This window comes from Myotis davidii, unplaced genomic scaffold, assembly GCF_000327345.1.
Source record: "Myotis davidii unplaced genomic scaffold, ASM32734v1 scaffold210, whole genome shotgun sequence".
Taxonomy (NCBI): domain Eukaryota; kingdom Metazoa; phylum Chordata; class Mammalia; order Chiroptera; family Vespertilionidae; genus Myotis; species Myotis davidii.
Window position 1 is genome coordinate 2,679,156 of NW_006282396.1, and position 20,902 is coordinate 2,700,057.

Below are 20,902 nucleotides of genomic sequence, written 5' to 3' on the forward strand. Positions count from 1 at the left end.
TCAACAGATCGGGTGGAGGGAGCAGTTATGTCTGCTCTCAGTCCTGTCCCCAGAGGCTCTGTCTCTCAGAGTCCCAGCAACCTCTGCAAACCTCGGAGAGAAAGCTGCCCTTGAGTTCCGACCAATGCCAGACAGTCCCGCTTCTCCCGTTTGAGTCTGGGTCCCTAGAGACTCGCCCAGAACTGGAGCTCAGAATCTGAGACTCCCTCCCGATTGAAAACGACAACCATGCCCTCAGCTACCAGCCTGCCGCGCTTACCTCTGCACCTTTGTATTTTCTGCACTGCGCCTTCTCTGAGTCTCGTATGCTGTTCTCTTTCCTTCTAGTTGAAGAATTTCCCCTCAGCCAGTCTTCCTGTGGTTCTGGGCAATGTCCTTCCATCCTTTATTTGTATTTTTGAAGTAGTTGCTCGAGGCAGCTAACTCCAGTGTTTACCTATGCCGCCATCTTGTTTTTTTTTCCAGGAGTTACATCCCTTTCATTTTTCATTCTTCAAGTTTTCATTGGTGTCTCTCATCTACTTTGTCTCCTCTCCTATTTTTTGCCCGTTAATAGATACATCCTTTTATTGTTTGGGTCTATTGTAATTATAGAAGAGAGGAAATAATTATTTATATTAATTACATCACATATAGCCAAAAGTCAAGATTTTATTGTGTATTTTTTACATTCCTAGCAGTGAGCCTTTGTTGCTAATTTTTAGTTTTATTGCATTGTACATTGTCCCATTTCATGGTGGTACACCTTTGTCTCTACATTGATTGACCTTTTAATTTTCAGTAATGCCGGCATTTTGGTAAGAAATTAAATATTTCCATTGTTGAAGTTTTATTCACTGTATTTTATTTTTTAAAATATATTTTAATTGATTTTAGAGAAGAAGAGAGAGGAAGAGAGAGGTAGAAACATCAATGATGAGAGAGAATCACTGATTGGCTGCCTCCTGCACTCACCCCACCTGGGCATGTGCCCTGACCAAGAACTAAACCATGACCTCCTGGTTCATAGGTTGAAACTCACCCACTGAGCCACAATGGCCAGGCCACTTTATTTTTAAATAATATTTTGTTATGCTATGATGAGTCTGCTATTCTGAAAAGGACAGAGTGGAGAATCCCAATAAGCTTTTATATTAAAGTTATGCTTTTACATATTATCTTATCAAGATTGATGCCATTACTGTCCCCTATGAAAGCACACCTAGATAATTACTGTTAAGTCAGAGCCAATAAGTTAAGTGTAGAGCATTGAACATACACTTACCCTTACAAACTTGGCATATGATTCAGAATGCCATTTATCTGATGGGAAAAGCATCTCAAAATTTTGGCAGTCACCATCTCTTCCATTTTCTCTTGTTTGCCCAAATTATCTCTATCTGCCTTTCTTAACTTTCCTTTCAATGTAGCATGTTTATAATAAATTTTCATCATGTTTTTCTATTTTAGGTATCATCTTTGACATATATTTTTCCCTTTTCCATTCTACAAGTTTAGGTATGTCACAATTTTTGTTAAATCAGCATTTTAAATTATGAGAATGTAAATGATATTTTAATTAACTTAATGTTTTACTTTGTCACAAAATATACTGAACCTAGCACCACCTCATAATATGGTCTAGGATAGTTGGTGCCAATTTGGTTTTGCTTGTTGGGTTATTTGGCTGTTTACGGGTTGGAAGAGGGAACCATTATTTTGTTACTATTCAACCATCTTTTGTGGAACTCAAAATGCAATAGTATTAAAAGTCTTAGTATTTACAACATACACCTTTCTACTTATGTGTCCACAAACTTAACATGATTTTGTTCACATACTAACATATACCTATGTTTGTTTGTCTTTTTAATATATTTTTATTGATATCAGAGAGGAAGGCACAGGGAGAGAGAGGTAGAAACATCAATAGTGACAGAGAATCATTGATTGGCTGCCTCCTGCATGCCCCTCCTTGGGGATCAAGACCACAATCTGGCCATGTGCCTTGACTGGTAATTGAAACCATTACCTCCTGATTCACAGGTTGATGCTTAACTATTAGCCACACCAGCCAGGCTGTACATAAGTTTTTAAAACCTGTGTACTATTTAATAATATTTACTTAGGTGGAAAAAGGATTATGCTTAATTGTTCTAACTTGAGGTACAATAAATGGAAAGTGGTTTTTTATTAATCCAGAACATTTTAAAAGAAAATAACTTGTGAGATATATTGTTAGTGCTTTTAAGAAGAAAAGGCCATTAAAATAAACACCTGAATGTAATTAGCTAAGTATATAGCAGTTATTGCATTAGCAACCAAATTAAACTATAAGGCCATCATCAGTTATGAAAGAAATGTCACAAGTTATATGCAGTGAAGAGCAACAGTAAAAAACCCCCACAAAAACACAAAAACACATATCAATATCAAGATTATTTTCATTAAAAAAGTTAAAGTTAATGTTTATTAATATAGAAATTTATATTTAAGTTTTAAGAATTAAATTGATCATTAAAACGTTGCAAATTAATAATTAGAGAATGTCTCTTTTTTGCCAAATGCATAAATATTATGTTAGAAGAAATTATTTTATTGAATATAATGTTGCAGAAGTTAACCTAGACATTTTAAATACTGGTGAAATCCTTGATTCATACCTGAACCCAGTTATGTTTGATGTTTATTTTTATTCACAGTTAATTCAAAGACTATTTCTCAAGAATCATAATTTATTTTCTATGTAATTTTTTGCAATAGGTGATTCAGTTTTATTTCCTTTCATTCTGTTATAATATAAGATGATTTTAGAATGTGTCCTTTGATATGCTTCCTTATTTATGTTATATGTCTCCCTTTCAGGGGCTGTTTTTACTAATTAAAATAATCAAGATACTCTAGAACAGCATTTTTCAATCAGTGTGCCCCAATAATTTTTAAAATGTAACACCTGACTATTTAGTCAAGGGTACTAACCTCTTTTCCCTTAGATTGGCAAATAAAGAAAAATGAAAACAGCCAACACAATAATAATCATCTGGTGTGAATGCCATGTCTTAAGCTGTAAATATGTAGGTCATATAACATAGTTGCATTTTATTGGTCATTTTGCATAACTTTGAGCCTGATTGGTTAATTCTTGGTATCAGAAATTCTTATATACAAGTATAGGCACCTGATTTTTAAAGAAGTTAACTTGGAGCAAAAATAGTAGGCAATTACTATTATTATCCTTTTTTTTTGGAAGCCAATCAAAATTATAACTATGTGTTGTCAGATCAGAAAAAACATAATGCATTTTTTGGTGTGCCACGGGATTTTAGTAATTAGTTTATGTATGCCATGAGATGAAAAATGTTGAAAATTGCTGCTCTAAAAGTATGTACTGACCATAGTGGGTGATCTATATAGTGATCATTGGATCTCCAAAGCCCTTAAATATCCTATATCACAATCATGTTATAATAGTGATAATTCTGAAAAAAAAAAACTATTTACTTTCAAGAGATAAGTGTCATGTGAATAGGCAACAAGCAAAGGATAAAGCAAATGTTGGATTATCCCTTTCACATACCAATTGCCTCCACAAGCATGTTGATAGAGCTATGTGTTGGAGACTTTTAGGAAGCACTTAAAGGAAAAATATTCTATATCACTGACAAATGAGATTGTACATGATCTAGATGTATTTTTGTGATATCTTGAATTCTCACTCACAGCAGCTCACACTTTGCTGCATTTGTTGTCCCTGAAAAAAATCAAGACATTAAACACAAACACACACACACACACACACACACACACACACACTTCTGCTTCTTAGCCTCATCTCTTTCTGTGTATAATTCAAGGTTGTTGGTTGTTTTTATTATTTTTAATATATTTTTAAATTGATTTCAGAGAGGAAGGTAGAGGGAGAGAGAGCTAGGAACATCAGTGATGAGAGAGAATCATTGATCGACTGTCTCCTGCACGCCCCACACTGGGGATTGAGCCCTCAACCTAGGCACATGTCCTGACCAGGAATCGAACCACAACCTCCTGGTTCATTGGTTGATGCTCAACTGCTGAGCCATGCTGGCTGGGCTGTTGTAGTTTTTAGGTTCTTGGTTCCTTTATGTCAATTTACCTACTGTATCCTTGTTTAATGGAATATTTTAAATATCCTTTGTATTTTTATTATGTTGCATGCAGTGCTATTGGTTACTTAATGTGGATAAAGGAGTAAAATCAAGCATTTGCACTCAGATATTATTTTGTTTGCCACTCGCTTCATCGCTTCATTCTAGCAGCTGAGAAAATGGCTCCGATCAGAAAAACTTTTCCTGATCCTGATGAACTTATCTGAAATAGCTTCTTTCTCCTTCCAGTCTATACTAGTTTTATCTTTCTTGTTATCACCATTACACAGTATTTGATATGTTATAGATTTATGCATATAGTATATGTATTGCTCTCACACACATCCAATTGTAAGGGCAATTAGATTAGGGAATTTGTTTTACCCACAATTATATCTCCAACACTTAAAAGAATGTGTGACATTTAATACACCACAATCAATGTTAGTGGAAATGAATAAAGGAGAGGATGCATTTACCTCTCATTTTGCTTTAAAGTCTATTGAAATGCCAGCAAAGGTATAAACAAGAGCAATCCATTCACAAGGAAACACAACAACAAAAAACCCACTAATGACTTCCGGAAAAATAAATACATACAAGACTGAATTGACATATAACAATAAGCAGAGAAAGCCTCAATGAAAAAAATAATACATATACAATACAAATTACCAAACATAGTACACGTACAGGAGAAAGCAACTAAAAGGTCAGACCATTTGTTTTTCTTATTTTTAAAAAATCCATATTATAAATTTTAAAAAAGTAGAAAAATGTCCTGGAGCAAATACCAAGGTAAATATTAACTTCTTCAAAAATTGGGCAATTGGGGAAAATCTCCTTAACAAAATGTTCTCTGCATATGTCTCTGGGCTAGCGATGTAGAGTGGAAGAACCACTCTACTAATAATGTTAATTTCTGCCACAAATATTTTGGCACAGGAGTATGCTCGATGAAGAAAGAAGCAGCCTAGAGTTCTTAGAAAGTTGCAATCTATGAAAATATAGAAGGATTTTGTATGTTGTAGGAAGAAATGTTGAAAATGGAAGAAATAAGAAAATCTAGTATATAGGAAACACCAGACATGACAAAAATATGTATTCAATGATTGTAATATATGTAACAGGATTAAATCTGTCTATTAAAAATTCTGCTGTTAGTTTTTTTAGAGGAAGTACACATGAATGAAAATAAGAATTAATGAATTGAAGATATGTCAGAAGAAAACATATAACCTGAAGCAAAGGGTGACAAAATAAAATAAAGTATAATTATATTACACTGCAGAATGAGGAGGAGTTGCATTTCATATTTGTGTAGATAAAACCAAATAGACAGAAAGGAAATATACAGCCAAAAAAAAGTGATTAAGAAATTTCCATTCTCCTTAAATTATTGCTATTATTTCATATTCAAACATACATAAAATTCTTGTTTTGGAACTAGACAAAAAACTAAGGATTTGTACTACTGCTTGTTTCTTTTTTAAATAAAGGAAAACTATATTGCATATGACATCTCCAAACCTAACATAATGTGCCAGCGATTTCTGGTATCAAAAGTATTCAATCAGTAGTCAGAGGCACCTTGTTTGAAAATAAAATCATTTTTTTTTAAATATATTTTATTGATTTTTTACAGAGAGGAAGGGAGAGAGATAGAGAGTTAGAAACGTCGATGAGAGAGAAACATTGATCAGCTGCCTCCTGCACACTCCCCACTGTTCAGCTTGATTTCAGGTGGTCCTGAATTGCGGTTGTCCTGTAGTTTGGTTGTAATTTTGATGTGGTTGTAGGAAAATATCAGTACCACATTTACCTAAGCTGGCATCTTCAACAACAAACTCTTAAATGCAACCTTTCATCCTTGTTGGGAGCTAAATGTTTTAAAAAATTACATATTGTTTTAATAACTTGTTAGAAACCATACTTAGAATTTTTAAAGCTTCTATTTTTTGTTCCATTGTCATTTTAAATCAGCCATTACCATTTAAACAAAAACCCTGCCAATTATCATCTTTTCCATTCTCTCCTTTAAGAAACTTTTGCAAGTATTCAGACTTCTAAACCATCACATATGTTTCAAAAGCAAAATTCAATGGCTAGATAAATCATCATTTAGAAAACAAATTAAAAAGAATTGGAAAACAATAAATGACATGTAGAGAAAAATAATGTACCTACTAACACTCTAAATTACTTTGAGAACTAAATAGAATTGGCGGTTTAGAGGTGACTATTCAATTTCAAATTGATCCTGCTATACCCTATTAAGAGAATAATAACATATAAAGGAAACTCACCTCTGTACCTGAGGACAAAAAGAGAAAAAAAGTTTTTTAAGCAACTCATGCAATTAAGTGATTCATGCAGTACTTTTTTTGGTTGGGCATTCATTAAATGGCCTTCCCATTGCTTCAGTGGAATGAGTGTGCAAGAACGTCACCTGAAAAAAAAGCAAATTAATTAAGAGCTTTTAATGAGCATAACAGCCTGTTCATTTCCCTATAAAACGTTATGATCTCTTTAAATACAATGTTACAGCCAGAAAATCGGTTTCAAAAATTATAAAGATGCATCTAACTCTACTTTATTATTACTTGACATTTATTTCTGACATTAATGATGAAAACGTAGTATTGCTGAGGAAAGACATTCAAACTTAAGGAAAAGTATGTATTCAAACATCACCAAACCAGCACCAAGCATTTAACACTGGTCCAGAGAAAACACTATTACAAGTTTAAACTGGCAATGAAGGCGATGTCAGCAAGATGGCAGCATAGGAAGTCTCTTGCTAGCATGCCCCGTCTGTAACAATAGTTTGGCAGGCATCCATAGACAAAGGTGACTTTGTGCTTTGAGGGAGCTTTGAGTTCCAGGTAAGAGATTGTGAAACCCCAGTGGAGTCCAGGACCGACAAGGCTGTTTTGAGAAGGCAGGCTTTGCTCAGGTAGTTGACCCACTGATCCTGGTCCTGGCTATGGACCCAGAAGTAGCTTCATACCCCTGTGAACTCAGTACATCCCTGTTTGGCCTTGGTTCTGCCACCAGCACCGTGCTTCAAAGGACCTGGGAGAAACCATGTCCACCTATGACTCATGTAACAAGCCCAAATTTGGTCTCAGTCATGTACCCTGAAGGAGTCTGTGACTCAGTTGCAGCCCCGCCACAGCGATTTTCTGGGAGACTCTGGAGGTGAAACTGTGGAACTTGACCTGACGATATGGTCTGAAATGGCCTTGTAACTGCATCTCAGCCCCTCCCAGCTGCAGTCTGATGGCACAGGGACCTGGCAGGAGACATTCATTTCTGCATCCCAGAGATCTTAAAATAGCCCTATATTCAGCTCCAGCCTCTCCCAGTTGCAGTCCATGAGCAGCCTTGTGGGTCCAGGGTCCTGCAGGCACACAGGCCGATCAGTGCCCCTGGAATTGACCAGTCTGATGGCAGATCTAGAAATGGCCATGTGAATTGACTCCATCTCCCTTTAGCCACAGTCCACAAGCAGTTCTGCTTTCCCAGAGACCCACCAGAAGATCTGCCTATTCTTGCAACTAGAAATAAGCCTGCCAAAATAGTCTGACTGCATATTCTGAAAAGCCCTATAAGTTAGCTCTGTAGACATAGTAAGGGAGCAGTTCTACCTAGCCAGGACCTGCTTAGAGACATGACCATCTGTGTCACCAGAGGCAGGTCTGCAGACCTCAGTCCTGGCTGTGGACACTGAATCAGCCTGGGGACTTGGCTTCAGCCCTTCTCAGCCACAGGTCTCGTTCTGAGTTTCAGGGAACACACCGAGTGACCAAGCAGGAGCCTTCCTAGGGATCTGAGGGAAATCCATACCCACATGCACACCTGGTAACAGACCCATTGTCTGCAGACCTAACTGTGGATATTAAATACTTATCCAAGCACCCCCCGCTGCCTAATGAACAAGCTCCTGAAGGCATTCCCATCCACCCAGGGACCAGACAGGATGCATACCGACCCAAGTCGCTGGTGACAGGCCTGTCAATTGTGAACCTCACTGCAGAGCCAGCATCAGCCTCATGACCTGGCTCCAATTCAACATGAACATAATTCTAGAGGTGATCCCACCAGCCCAGGGAAATGACAGAGTATCTTTCCCTGCCAAAATTTACTGTAAAGACTGGAAGAGATGGTTGCTCCTTCAAATGCAAAACTACATGAAACAATACTATCAACAAAAATTAGCAAATATGATGGCACCACAGGAAACAAATAAACTTCCAGACCCCAACCATAAAGATACAGAGATATAAAATTTACCTAACAAAGATACTGAACCGTGGGGTTCAGGATGCTGACTTCTTCTGTGGGTTCTTGCCCTACGAAGTTTGAAGAATTTTGAAGAATAAAACTTGTAGACAAAAGGCTTCTTTAATAATAAGTGCTGAAGTTTATTGGAAGCAGATACAAACTCCATCTGGGGAGGGGCCCCCAAATGGGAAAAGCCTGCTCTCTCTAAAGGGAAAATCAATCTAAAAAATGTATCTCATGTCCCTTTGTCTCCGGTTTTTATATGCTGCAGTTCTTTGTTTAACCTGACCCTTTCTAATTGGACCCTTCCTTGGTTTAGGACCTCTGTGCTTTCCTCATTGGTCATTCTGCTACATGGTATTAGTTTCAAAGCTCAAAGCCCACATAGTGCTCCTCTCTTTATCTCGCCTTATCTTGCAATATTCCCTTATCCTCTGTACAAGTAAGATAAGCATTTAGGCATCTGCAAGCCTCCATCTATGCATTTTTCTCCCATGGGCCCTCTTTATCTCTAAGACTCCCTAAACTTGTCTCTTTTGTCCCTAGAATTCCTTTCAATACAAAATAATCATCCCACAGAAACTTAAGAAATTGTAAAGAAAACAGAGATAAACAGCTAAAGAAAATCAGGAAAACAGCATATAACAAAAGTGAGAAGTTTAATGAATAGAAACCATGAAAAAAATTACACCACTAAACATATCCTGGAGCAGAAGAATACAATGGCAGAACAAAAACAAACAAACAAACAAAAAAACTCAGAAGAGATCTTCAACAGCAGACTCATTCATACAAAACAAAGAATCAATAACCTTAAGGAGAGATCATTTTTAAGATGAATAAAAAAGTGAAAAAGCCTAAGTGAAGTAAGGGACCAGAATGCAAGTGAACATTCACTTCAAGGGATTCCCAGAAAGAGTAGAGAGATAGAAAGGGGAAGACAGTTTATTTAAAGATAATAGCTTAAAACTTAGCAAACATTAAGAGAAATATGGAGATCCAGGTACAGAAAGCCCAAAAGACCCTACCATCTGGGCTGTAGGATTGTTTTAATTAAATAATTCCCCAAAGGAAGGACTAAAAGAGTGTGAAAAATTTCCATTTTTACAAAAAATAATCTCTCTGATGATATAATTTAACTTTCCAGGAAAATCATAAACTATTTTCTGTACAAAAAGTATTTTCCAAGGGAAAATAAAAGATGTCGAGTTGCATAACTCATGCTTTTATTTATTTATTTTTTAAGATGTTTAAAGGCTGATCACAAAATTGATAGAAAGAATTGTGCTTTCTGTTTGGAAAGAAAACATGTTTTATTTTATTTTTTTAATCTCTTTATCCAATGGTATTTTTTACATTCCATAATTCACTGGCACACAATCTGTATGCACAGTTACTGATGGATGCATAGTAAATATTTTGCTTTACAGTCATATTAAATTATTGTTATGCAAAGTACAAAACAGTTCCTGGCATGGGAGTGGTAAATAGATGAGGTCAATGTGTTTGATGGATGTTTTTGTATTCTTTATCTGTGGCACTCCATTACATGGGGGGAAATTTCCATTTAATTGAAGACTACCTTGTGAACTATTATGTTGATTTTAATAGATGATTGAAGTTAGTGCTGCTAGAATATCAGTTATATGTAAAGTAGAAAGTGCTACCTTTCAAATAAAAATACAACCAAATGCCTACCAAAGAATAGATATTCACAGAGAACAGTTAGTTATCATTTTTCCATCTTGTAATTTTAGTGAGTAAAATCTCAGAATCTCAGATATTTTTTAAAATATGTTTTTATTGATTTTATAGAGAGAGGAAGGGAGATGAGAGAGAGAGAGAGAGAGAGAGAGAGAGAGAGATTGATGTGAAAGAAGAATGATCGGCTGCTTCCTGCAAGCACTACAACGGGGGATCAAGCCCAAAACCTAGGCATATGCCCTGATCAGTAATCAAACTGGTGGCCCTTCAGTGCTAGGGATAATACTCAACCACTGAGCCACACTGATCAGGGCTCAGATAATTTTTATATGAACAAATCGTCTCTCATGTTTTGTGCAAAAAAAGAGGCAACGCATAAATATTTTCAATTCACATGGATGCACAAGTAATTTTCAGAGAAGAGGCACTCACACTTTTAAAGTGGAGGAAAAGATATGGAAAACAGTGAAATCACAATAGCCATTCATTATCTGATAGTTCTTCTGAAGATCATTTTCATTATGTCAAGTGGCTATCTCACAGGGCATATTTCAAAAATATATTTAGTGTCTTGAATATGCTGAAATTATTACTTTAGCCCAAGTATCATGATTTTAATATTGAAGATTTCTGATTACAGCAAATTATCCTGAAAGCTATTTGCTAGCTGAATTTCTACTTATCCTGACCCATGAACATATCTTTGCTGCCTGGAAAAGATACCCAATATATACTTGGTAAATTTTAAGAAATATTCATATGTTAGAACGAAACAAGAATACGTGGTCTTTTATATTGAATGAAATGAAGGAAAAATGGGGAATGGAATCATACTACCTCTCAAATGGAAACAGTAAATATCGTTGCTGTACCTTCACTTTCACCTCAGATGTTCAATGTGATTTAGTAAAGAACTCTCATCTTTTGAAAGAACAGACATTTCTCTTCATTGAGAAATACATCTTACTTTCTGGTTTTGTGTTCAGTCTGAAAATCAAGAACTATCAAACATATATTTTTTTATGTTGAGTCATAACATGGAACTAGGGTTGTGTGATTATTATTTTAAAAAATGAGCAAGAAAAGGAAACAACTGGATGTCAAAGTTGATCAACAACCCGAACAATCCATAATTATTACCATATATCCTTCCGCTATATAGAATATGTTTTCTAATTATTCTGTACATATTATCTTATTAAAATATATGAATAAGAACACAGCATTGGATTTCCATATGTCCTAATCAGCAAGTTATGAGCTAGTGAACTTTAAAGAAAAATCCCACAGGATAGGTCAGGCAGGAAAGAGGGGAGTTTTCTTTGTCCTCCAAGCATTTTACATACCCTTCTCCTGCTACTTACCACATTAGCCACAAAGACAGATGCTCAGAGAGTGCTACCTACGAAGCCTTACAAACTTTTCAATGATAAAAAAAACTACTCATTATAAATATGTACCCAATCTCTCTGTTTCTGTGAATAGGAAGTTTGCATTCTGAATAAATGTTTATGATAAAACGTTTTCAGCAATTGTGTGAATTAATTAGAGATAAATTCTGTTTAAAAATGATAATAACAATAATAAAATGGAGTTCAGAAGTTTCAAAATTATGCCTCAAGGTAACATCTACCAAGTAAAGAATTTTTGATTAATTTGTATGTATGTTATTTTCTCTTCGAAATGTGTTGATTGTTAGTGTGCCTTATCAGCCTAAATGTGGTGTACTTATTTCTCCCTTTGGATGTGTGAGCACTGTAAGCTTTGACAAATGTTTAAGAGTGGGAAAAAGTAATTAGCTTCCTATAATAATGCCCATTGTGGTGTAAGGTGATTTTTTATTTTTTTTATTTTCAGCAATGATAATGCCCTGTGTTTCTGTTCTTTCAAGGTTATAAGATATGGTCTGAGTTTTTATGAGTTGTTTTCTGATAATTTCTATGGACATGTAATAAAATTATTTAAATAAAAAAATCTGAGGAAATGTATTCACAGTTCCTTTTAGGAAGTGGATTTCTATCATGATTCATGGTTCTGTTTAGAACGCAGGTAAAATTTCTAGTTTAGGATTTTCTATTTGTTTAAAGACAAACTTGTGTTCAACAACTAAGCCACACTGAAAAGGCTCTACCCTACTTAATTTTTTTTAAAGACTCTATCTGTCCTTTATGCTGTGTCTTTTTGCCAACATACCTTGACTCTATCTTGTCTGTAGAGGGTTAAAGGGTTTAGACATCCAATAGTTTTTGTTAGGAAGGTGGTTTCTGACAAGAAATTCCATAATCTTGACACAGCCAACATCAAATCATATTAATCATGCCTAGAAAACTCTGGCAAGTTCTGTATGGGTATTAGAACCCCAAAAGTTATTAATCTTATAACTGAAAGTTTGTCTTTTTTGACCAACATCTCCCCATTTTCATTACTCCTTCCTAACTTCTGGCAACCACAATTTTATCCTGCTTGACATTTTTAGATTTTAAATGTAAGTGAGATCATCTGGTTTTTGTCTTTTTTTAAAAAAATACATATTTTTTTTATTTATTTCAGAGAAGAAGGAAGAGGGAGAGAGAGATAGAAACATCAATGATGAGAATCATCAATGGGCTGCCTCTTGCAAGCCCCCAACTGGGGATCGAGCCTGCAACCCGGGCCTGTGCCCTTGAGGAGAATTGAACCCAAGATCCTTCAGTCTGCAGGCTGACTCTCTATCCACTGAGCCAAACCATCCAGAGCATGTTTTTTTGTCTTTTTCTGTCTGACTTATTTTACTTAGCATAGTGTCTTCCAGGTTCATTCATGTTTATTCAGAAATATAGCTTAGAGCAAGAAGAAATTTTCAAATCTTATTTAACACTAGAGTAACATGTTCCCTGAACATTTTCTTCTCTCATTATGTTCCTTTTCATTAAATACAGTTGTTAAATCCAGAAAGATGATAATCTTCCATAGGCCAGTACATCAGAAAATCTTATATCTTGTTCTTTCAAAACACATCTTGAATCCTTCCATTTATTTCATCCTGCACATCTGCCTTGCTTAAAATTTCTGGAGGGAACCTTTCACAAATATTCTACTAGTATCCCTTTTATGTACTACTAGAGGCTCGGTGAACAAATTTGGTGTGGCCTGCGGGGATCGGGCCGAAACCAGCCGGTGCACGAATTCACCCAGGGAGTGTCTGGCCCGTCTCTCCAAGTCCTGATTGTCCAGATGCCAGCAGCAAGCTAACAGACCGGTTGGAGCATCTGCCCCCCTGGTGGTCATAGCAACCCTTCAAATGGTAGAACAAATGGCTGGACACTTAGCATATTAGGCTTTTATTATATAGGATATTTAAAAGTTACATGGAACATCCTTTTTGTTTCTTAAACAAGCTTAACTTTATAAGAAACTGCAAAATATTTTTCAAAGTACTTCTCCCATTTTGAATTTCCACCAGCAATGTATGAATATTGCAAATGTCCTTACCCTCGCCAACACTTGGCACTGACAAGTTTTTGCTTGTGCATTTGTTTTAATCCATTCTAATAGGTGTGTAGTGATAGTTCATTGTGAGTCAATTGCATTCCCTACAGATTAATAATGTTGAGCATCTTAAACATGTTAAATTGTCATCTAAGTATCTTGTCCAACTCTTCAGCCTATTTCATTATTGTGCTTATGCTATCATTGTGTTGTAGTTGTGGAGTTGTCATTGTTCTTTGGGCATTCTGGCTACAAGTGTTTTTATGAGATATGTGTTTTGCAAATACTTTCCCCAGTGTTTCGTTTACCTTTTCAATTTCTTAACAGTTGCGTTTAAGCCACAGGGATTTTTATTTTGATGGCATTACATAAGTATAAACATATATTTATATTTTTATGGAGTGGACTTTTGGTATCCTTTCTAAGAAATCTCTGCCAATATCAAGTTCACAGAAATATTCTCTAATTTTTCTCTAAGGCAATGGGATCACCCTCCTTTATTTTATTAGAATAAAGACTGCTTCAGAAAGTTGTTATCACAGTGTTGACCAGAGCTTAACAGTTGTACTGGGTACCTCAGTAATCAGTAGCAGGGTCATATGATTCAGATACCAGAGCCCTACCAAGTTGTTTATGAGAATCAGACTGACACCCCTTTGGGGGTAGTATAAGCCCCTTATATTTTCTCAGGGAATAAAAGGTAAAATGAAGGGTCTATGGTGGAAATAATGGCAATTTGTGATAATCTGGCCTGTGGATACTTGGACTATGTTTAATAATAAAAAAATTAATCACTGTACTATAGTAGTGACTATGCGCATCATGGTACAGTTTATAACCATTCCATCCATGATTAACAAGAATGGAAAAAGGGTAAAATATCCAGTGTACATGAGCCACACCTACATATTATGGCAAAGGGCTTCTTTGTTAAAGAAAGCTGCACTGAAAAATAAAACACATCTGTTAAATCAAACTCGTGCACTCAGCACTTTGGAAGTGTTACTCTGTTCAAAATCGTGACTTCTGCCTCACTCATATCTTATTTAAATTCCCATTTTATTTTATTTTAAATATATTTTATTGATTTTTTTACAGAGAGGAAGGGAGAGAGATAGAGAGTTAGAAACATCGATGAGAGAGAAACATCGATCAGCCACCTCCTGCACATCTCCTACTGGGGATATGCCCGCAACCAAGGTACATGCCCTTGACCGGAATCGAACCTGGGACCTTTCAGTCTGCAGGCCGATGCTCTATCCACCGAGCCAAACCGGTTTCGGCTAAATTCCCATTTTATAATGAGACATAGAACAGTGAAGTTTAGGGAAAACCTGAATCAGAATAAGGTATGACTTATTCACATAGCCACATTAACCTTCTCAAACATGTTTTCCTTAAAAACATTTATTCTTGCTTCATTGTTCTCCCAAATCATTACTTTCTAGAATTTTAATTTATTTTAAAAAATCACAGATATTTAAAAAATAACTTTATGCCTGCATATGTTCCCTATGGTTAAGACAAACTCTCTGTTCTATTAATGTAAATATATATCATATTTAAGTTGAATGTAGTAAAGGCCTGTATACAGACTCAAAAACTTAACAAATGTAGAGATCATTAAACCTCATGTAAGCAATTAATTTTGCTATGCTTGGTAGTCTCAGACCTTTACTGATCAGGCAGCCTCACTGCAATTCTCTGTATCACTGATGAAAAAGAATAACAAAAGTTAAAACCATGACATTACAGGGAAATTCCCAATGAAGTGTGTCTTTATTAGAGAAGCTGAAAGCTTATTCTCAATTAAGTTCTTTTACTATCTTTCATGACTCTTCATGAACAATAAATGGAACATTTCAGAACATTGCATTAATATTTATGAACTTTTCGCATGGTTAGTTACTAAGTATTTCGATTTGTAAAACAAGGAAAGACCCAGCTAAGAATTACATACTGGTCATTCATTTTTAACAAAATGAAATAAATCAATGGTTCTAGAACTGTAAAGATTATTCATATCCCACAGATACATAGCTACTTACATACTGTATCCACATTCAGGTATTGATCCATTCCCCTTTCTTCACCTTGTGACTCCTACACCTTGATATTCTGTCACCCTAAACCTGTTCTCCACTTTCAGAGCATTTATCAGCGCTGTGTAACCCTGGAAAAATCCTCACTGCTTACCTCATCCTGTCATGAGAAGTTACTCTTCACTGATTATGAAATTATTGATCGTCCCCATGAGCATTATCTATGCTGTGAATTATGTCAGTAAAATTTAAATCCAAGTACATATTGCATTTGATTCTATAACTTACTAGTAGTTTTTGCACAGAGATTGCAATTTTTTTTTTAAAGTAAGAGAACAAACCCATGAAATAGAATAACTTTGTTTAAAGTTAAGGACTTCAAAAATGAATACATCTGTGGGATGGGAATTTTGTTGTTGGTGAGATTAAATGAGATTCAATTTAAAGTTCTAAATTTTATTATGTGTTATCATCCCAACATTTCGTCCTATATTAAATGTTGCGTTTAATACGTAAAGGCATTTTTAGTCCATTAAAACCCAATGTCTTTTATAATCATCAGCGTATTAACTGAGTCAGTCAGTTTTACCAATGGATGCTAACTTTCATGGGCAGAAATGAAGAAACAATATTCACATCGTCTTAAAGCATCACTGCACAGATTACACCTAGATTATAAAGAAGAGATGTGTATTCACACCGGGAGATTGGGTGGCAGTCTTCGCTCATGGGCCCGGGGAGCGTTGCCTCTGTGATGTAATGCAGTGGAAGGAGCACCACACTTAGTGCTCCCGCTGGAAATTATTGACCTCCCTCTAATCCAGTGGAAACACTTGACTGCATTCGGAATTGCATGTTCTGAAGAAAAGTGCCCTGACCTTCTCAAAAGAAGTAAAACAATGAGATTTTTCTTGATTTTGAAAAATGAGAAATAACACCAATTGCAGTGTGTGAGCAGTCCCTGAAATTTGGATTTTTAAGAAGAAAACACTTTGAGGTTATTTGTCAAGATTTGAATCTGGCTACATGTTAGATGATGGTATTGAAATAGTACTGCTTTTCTTAGGTGCTGCATGGTGATAGGGTTTTGTAGGAGAATGTCATTGGGAAGGACTGTCATCATATATTCAGACAATCTTGGGATAAATTAACAAAAGGGAAGTGTCTGCATGGGGGTAGATAGAGTGATAGATAGTGACATAGATACATAAATAAACACCGAGGTAGATATGCATATAGATTAATGTATGGATATGGAGGGGATGTGGCAAAATGTCAAAAGTCAGAGGATCTGGAAGAAGAGTGCTTGGGTATTTTGTGTACTGTTTATTCCTTTAACTTCACTGTGGGTTTGATTTTTTTCAGAATAATTCAATTACTGAGGAAGAAAACTCTTCAAAAATGATTAGACTAAATTACCCTTTTAGAAACTTATTTTAAGTATACTGTTTATTTGATAAAATACTGAATATAAAGTTATGAGAATGATTAGGACAAAATTATCACTTTGGCGTAGGGATTTGGGGGAAGCTGAGTGTATTTCCTGGAGAACATATTAGCTAGAGAAGCAACGAACCACTTGTTTGGTCTAAGATTAGAGGCACAAAGAAAAAGTTATGCCGGATAAAATAGAATATAAAAATCAAAAGAAAAAATAAATATTAATCTATAAAAATTTTCAGCTTCTATTTAATTTTAATAATTTGAACAAAGAAGAGAAGAATAAATAGGTCTTACATATGAAAATATGTGTAAACTCACTTAAAATTAAAAGAACCAAAGACCTGCATTCACTGAGATAGTATTTCTCTCAGATTAGCAGAAATCAAGTTCCTTAAGTCACTAATATAAAAATATGAGGGCATAAGTATTACTATTAGTGGAATTATCAAACAGAAAAACCTTTCTGAAGAACAATTTGGCAAACAATACCCATCAGTGCTCTTTAACTGAGCAATTCCACTTCCGGAAATTGATATTATAGATGCACTCACAACTGTATCCCATCAGGGCATTCATAAATATGCAAAATGCCTTGCATACACAGATATTATCACAGCAATGTTTGTAGTATCAATAGGAGACTAGTTAATTGAGTTCTGATCTATTCACTTAAAGGAATATTATGTTGTTCTTTAAATGTATTGATTTGTTGATTTGTTTTACAAATATGACAAACACAAATGAATTTTAAATAGAAAGTACAGCAATATACTGTAAATTGTGCAATAATAACTATATATATAGACATAGACATAGATACACATGCACATATATGCACATCAACACATAGATTTTATTATATAAATGTTGTGTACCTTTCAAGGTGCTAAGAATTTGACACAGTGCTTTCTCTGAAGAAAGGACTAGATCATTGGGGAAAAGGAAAACATTTTCCACTGGATCTTTTAAAATATAAATAAATGAATTCACTGGAAAAGCAAACATAAACATCAGAAAAACGTTTGTGACAAGGAATGTTCAAAAATTCAAGATAATTTACATCAAAAGAGCAATTAGAAATAAAAAAGGATAAAAGGAACTGCCAATTCAGAGACTGACTAAAGAGAAAGGCAACTTTGACACTAAGAAAATAAAACAGCCACTCAATACATTTTAAAAATTTACATTAATTTAACAAATTCTATACACTTTTAATTTCTCTGTTGTTTTTGCTTATCAAATTGTTTCACATTTGAAAGAGCACTTTATTGTGATATAAATTCTATGATCCTGTGTCAAAGCTTCATGTTACATTTTCATATTTTTTTAATCTGAGGAGTTTTTTTCCCTCCTGTAAATTGTTGTCCTAGTGCAATAAATAAAGAGACTTTAACCTTTTGAAAAACAGAATTTGTGCACTTTCCAAAGATTATCTCCTGTCTCTTTATGTAGCAGAAAAATATCATCAGTGGGGTTTTGTTCTTTGAGTTATAGTATTTCCCCCAGATTTCTAATTTAGAAGAATCTCTAAGCCTGTTATATTTGTTGTGTCTGCTCTCTCTCACCTTGGGGGTCCCAATCAAGATGTGGCTGCCTACACAGGATCACCATTCCATGACGCTTCATCAGGTCCTATCTGCTGCTCCGGTGTCAATAGCTATTGAAGTTTTAGGGTCTGTTTATGTCTGGGGGTCTCCCTTCCTAAATCCCAGCACTCATAATTAAGGGAGCATTTCTGTGAGATACACCGAAGACAGGGAGCATTGAAGGCATGGACTCAGCCTCTGTGCTCCTTGCCTGGCACCCCTGCATTCCTGTATCAGAGAGGATGTCAAATTGCTCAGCCTCTGGAGGAATCATTTCCAGAAGACGGTTTTCCGCACAGTACTCTGTTCTTTGTTCTGCGGCATGTTACTTTTCAAGTCTGTCCTAGATAATATGTCAGAAATTGAGAACCTTTCAATTTGTGCCTTTTCATTGCTGTTATTAGTGTTTTTTTCCCTGCCTTTCTTTCTTTTAAAAAAATACATATTTTTTATTTATTCAGAGAGGAAAGAAGAGGGAGAGGTAGATATAAACATCAATGATGAGAGAGAATCATTGATCAGTTGCTTCTTGCACACCCCACACTGAGGATTGGGCCTGCGATCTGGGCATGTGCCCTGACCGGGAATCAAACCGTGACCTTCTGGTTCATAGGTCCATGCTCAACCACTGAGCCACGCTGGCTAGGCATCTACCTCACTTTCTATGCACTTGAATGATCTTATCTTCTCAGATGTGCAGCTGGATGGCAGGCTCTTATTCTGACCCTGTGGCTTTCCGCAGAAGGACTGCTGGGTCCATGTCCATTCCTGTCTGAGCCTGCTCCCTGACCCTCTGAAGCCCTGGCAGAGGGGATGCATGAAAGAGCACTGTCACTAGCATGTCATGGTTGCTGTGTCTTTTTCTCTCCCCGGCCCATCTATGGCCTTTTTCTTTTAGGATTTAAGTTTCCCACTCATCCCAAGTCCCTTATGTCCCCTCCAGAAGTTTTCTGGAATGCGGAGAAAGCACGGCAGCAATGAGAAAACAGCACTCCCTACCAGAACCCTCAGATCCGTGATTGTTCTCAGACATCACTGCACATGGTCTGACCAAGCTGGTTACTGAGTGATTGTTCCTCCCAGATATTTGTTTTTTTAGCCTGGCAAGCATCCAGAGAGCTTGAATTTTTAACAAGATCTCAGGAGATTCCGATTCAAACCGACCATTGACCACAATTTGAAAATCATTGCATTTGAGTGTTCGCTGCCAATTTACGAACTCTGAGGCAAGCAACAGAGACTCCTAGATGACAGTGTGCTGATATTTATAACTGCCGATTTTATGTTTTGGTGGAACTATACAAGGAGGCCATAACTTAGGAGTTTTAAACTTGTGACATCAATTGTATATTAAGTGTTTCATTAAGTATTATCATGTTTGGTTTAAACTTCATTTCAAAACAGGGTGTTTTTAAAAAATATATTTTATTGATTTTTTACAGAGAGGGAGAGAGATAGAGAGAGTTAGAAACATCGATGAGAGTGAAACATCCATCAGCCGCCTCCTGCACATCTCCTACTGGGGATGTGCCAGCAACCGAGGTACATGCCCTTGGCCGGAATCGAACCTGAGGCCCTTCAGTCTGCAAGCCGACACTCTATCCACTGAGCCAAACCGGTTTCGGCTAAAACAGCGTGTGTTGTTTTTTTTTTATTGTGCAGGGGAAGGGGGTTTGTCCATTGAGTTTCAGCCTTGTTCTGGATCTTTGTAGTACACGAGGAGGACATTGTGAGTCTGATTTAGGTCTGGTGTGCATACTGTGTTCATGGAGTAAATAAAGTCCCACAATATGTACTCTTAGCTGTTCTAGAAGAGACAATATCCCTGCATCCCATTTAACATTAATAAATGAAAATTTGGTTTTTTCAAATTAGGTTAGCATCATGGAAAAGGGAAATAATTTATGTTTCTACAACCTGAAAACTTCAGTCCACAGACTAACAGCTAAGCCACAGAGTGAAAAACCAGTACAGCTAATACATATTGTGCAAGAAATTAATGCCCTCACAGAAAATATAGCATAGTAAACAATGCATTCCTGAGGCAGGAAGGGAATGTAGCAAGTGTCTATCCACCTTACCGGTATGTGACAGAGTGAAATGCCTGCTTGCCTTTTGAGGCTCTGGCTGGGTAACTTCGATGACAAAACAGCATCTTGCAGGCAACCTGGGCTCTGACAGGACATGCACAACAAAGTAAACACAACAAATTGTCAGGCTTTTTGTTTGTTTGTTTTTGGTTTTTAGAATAGACTGCTTTGGAAGAAAG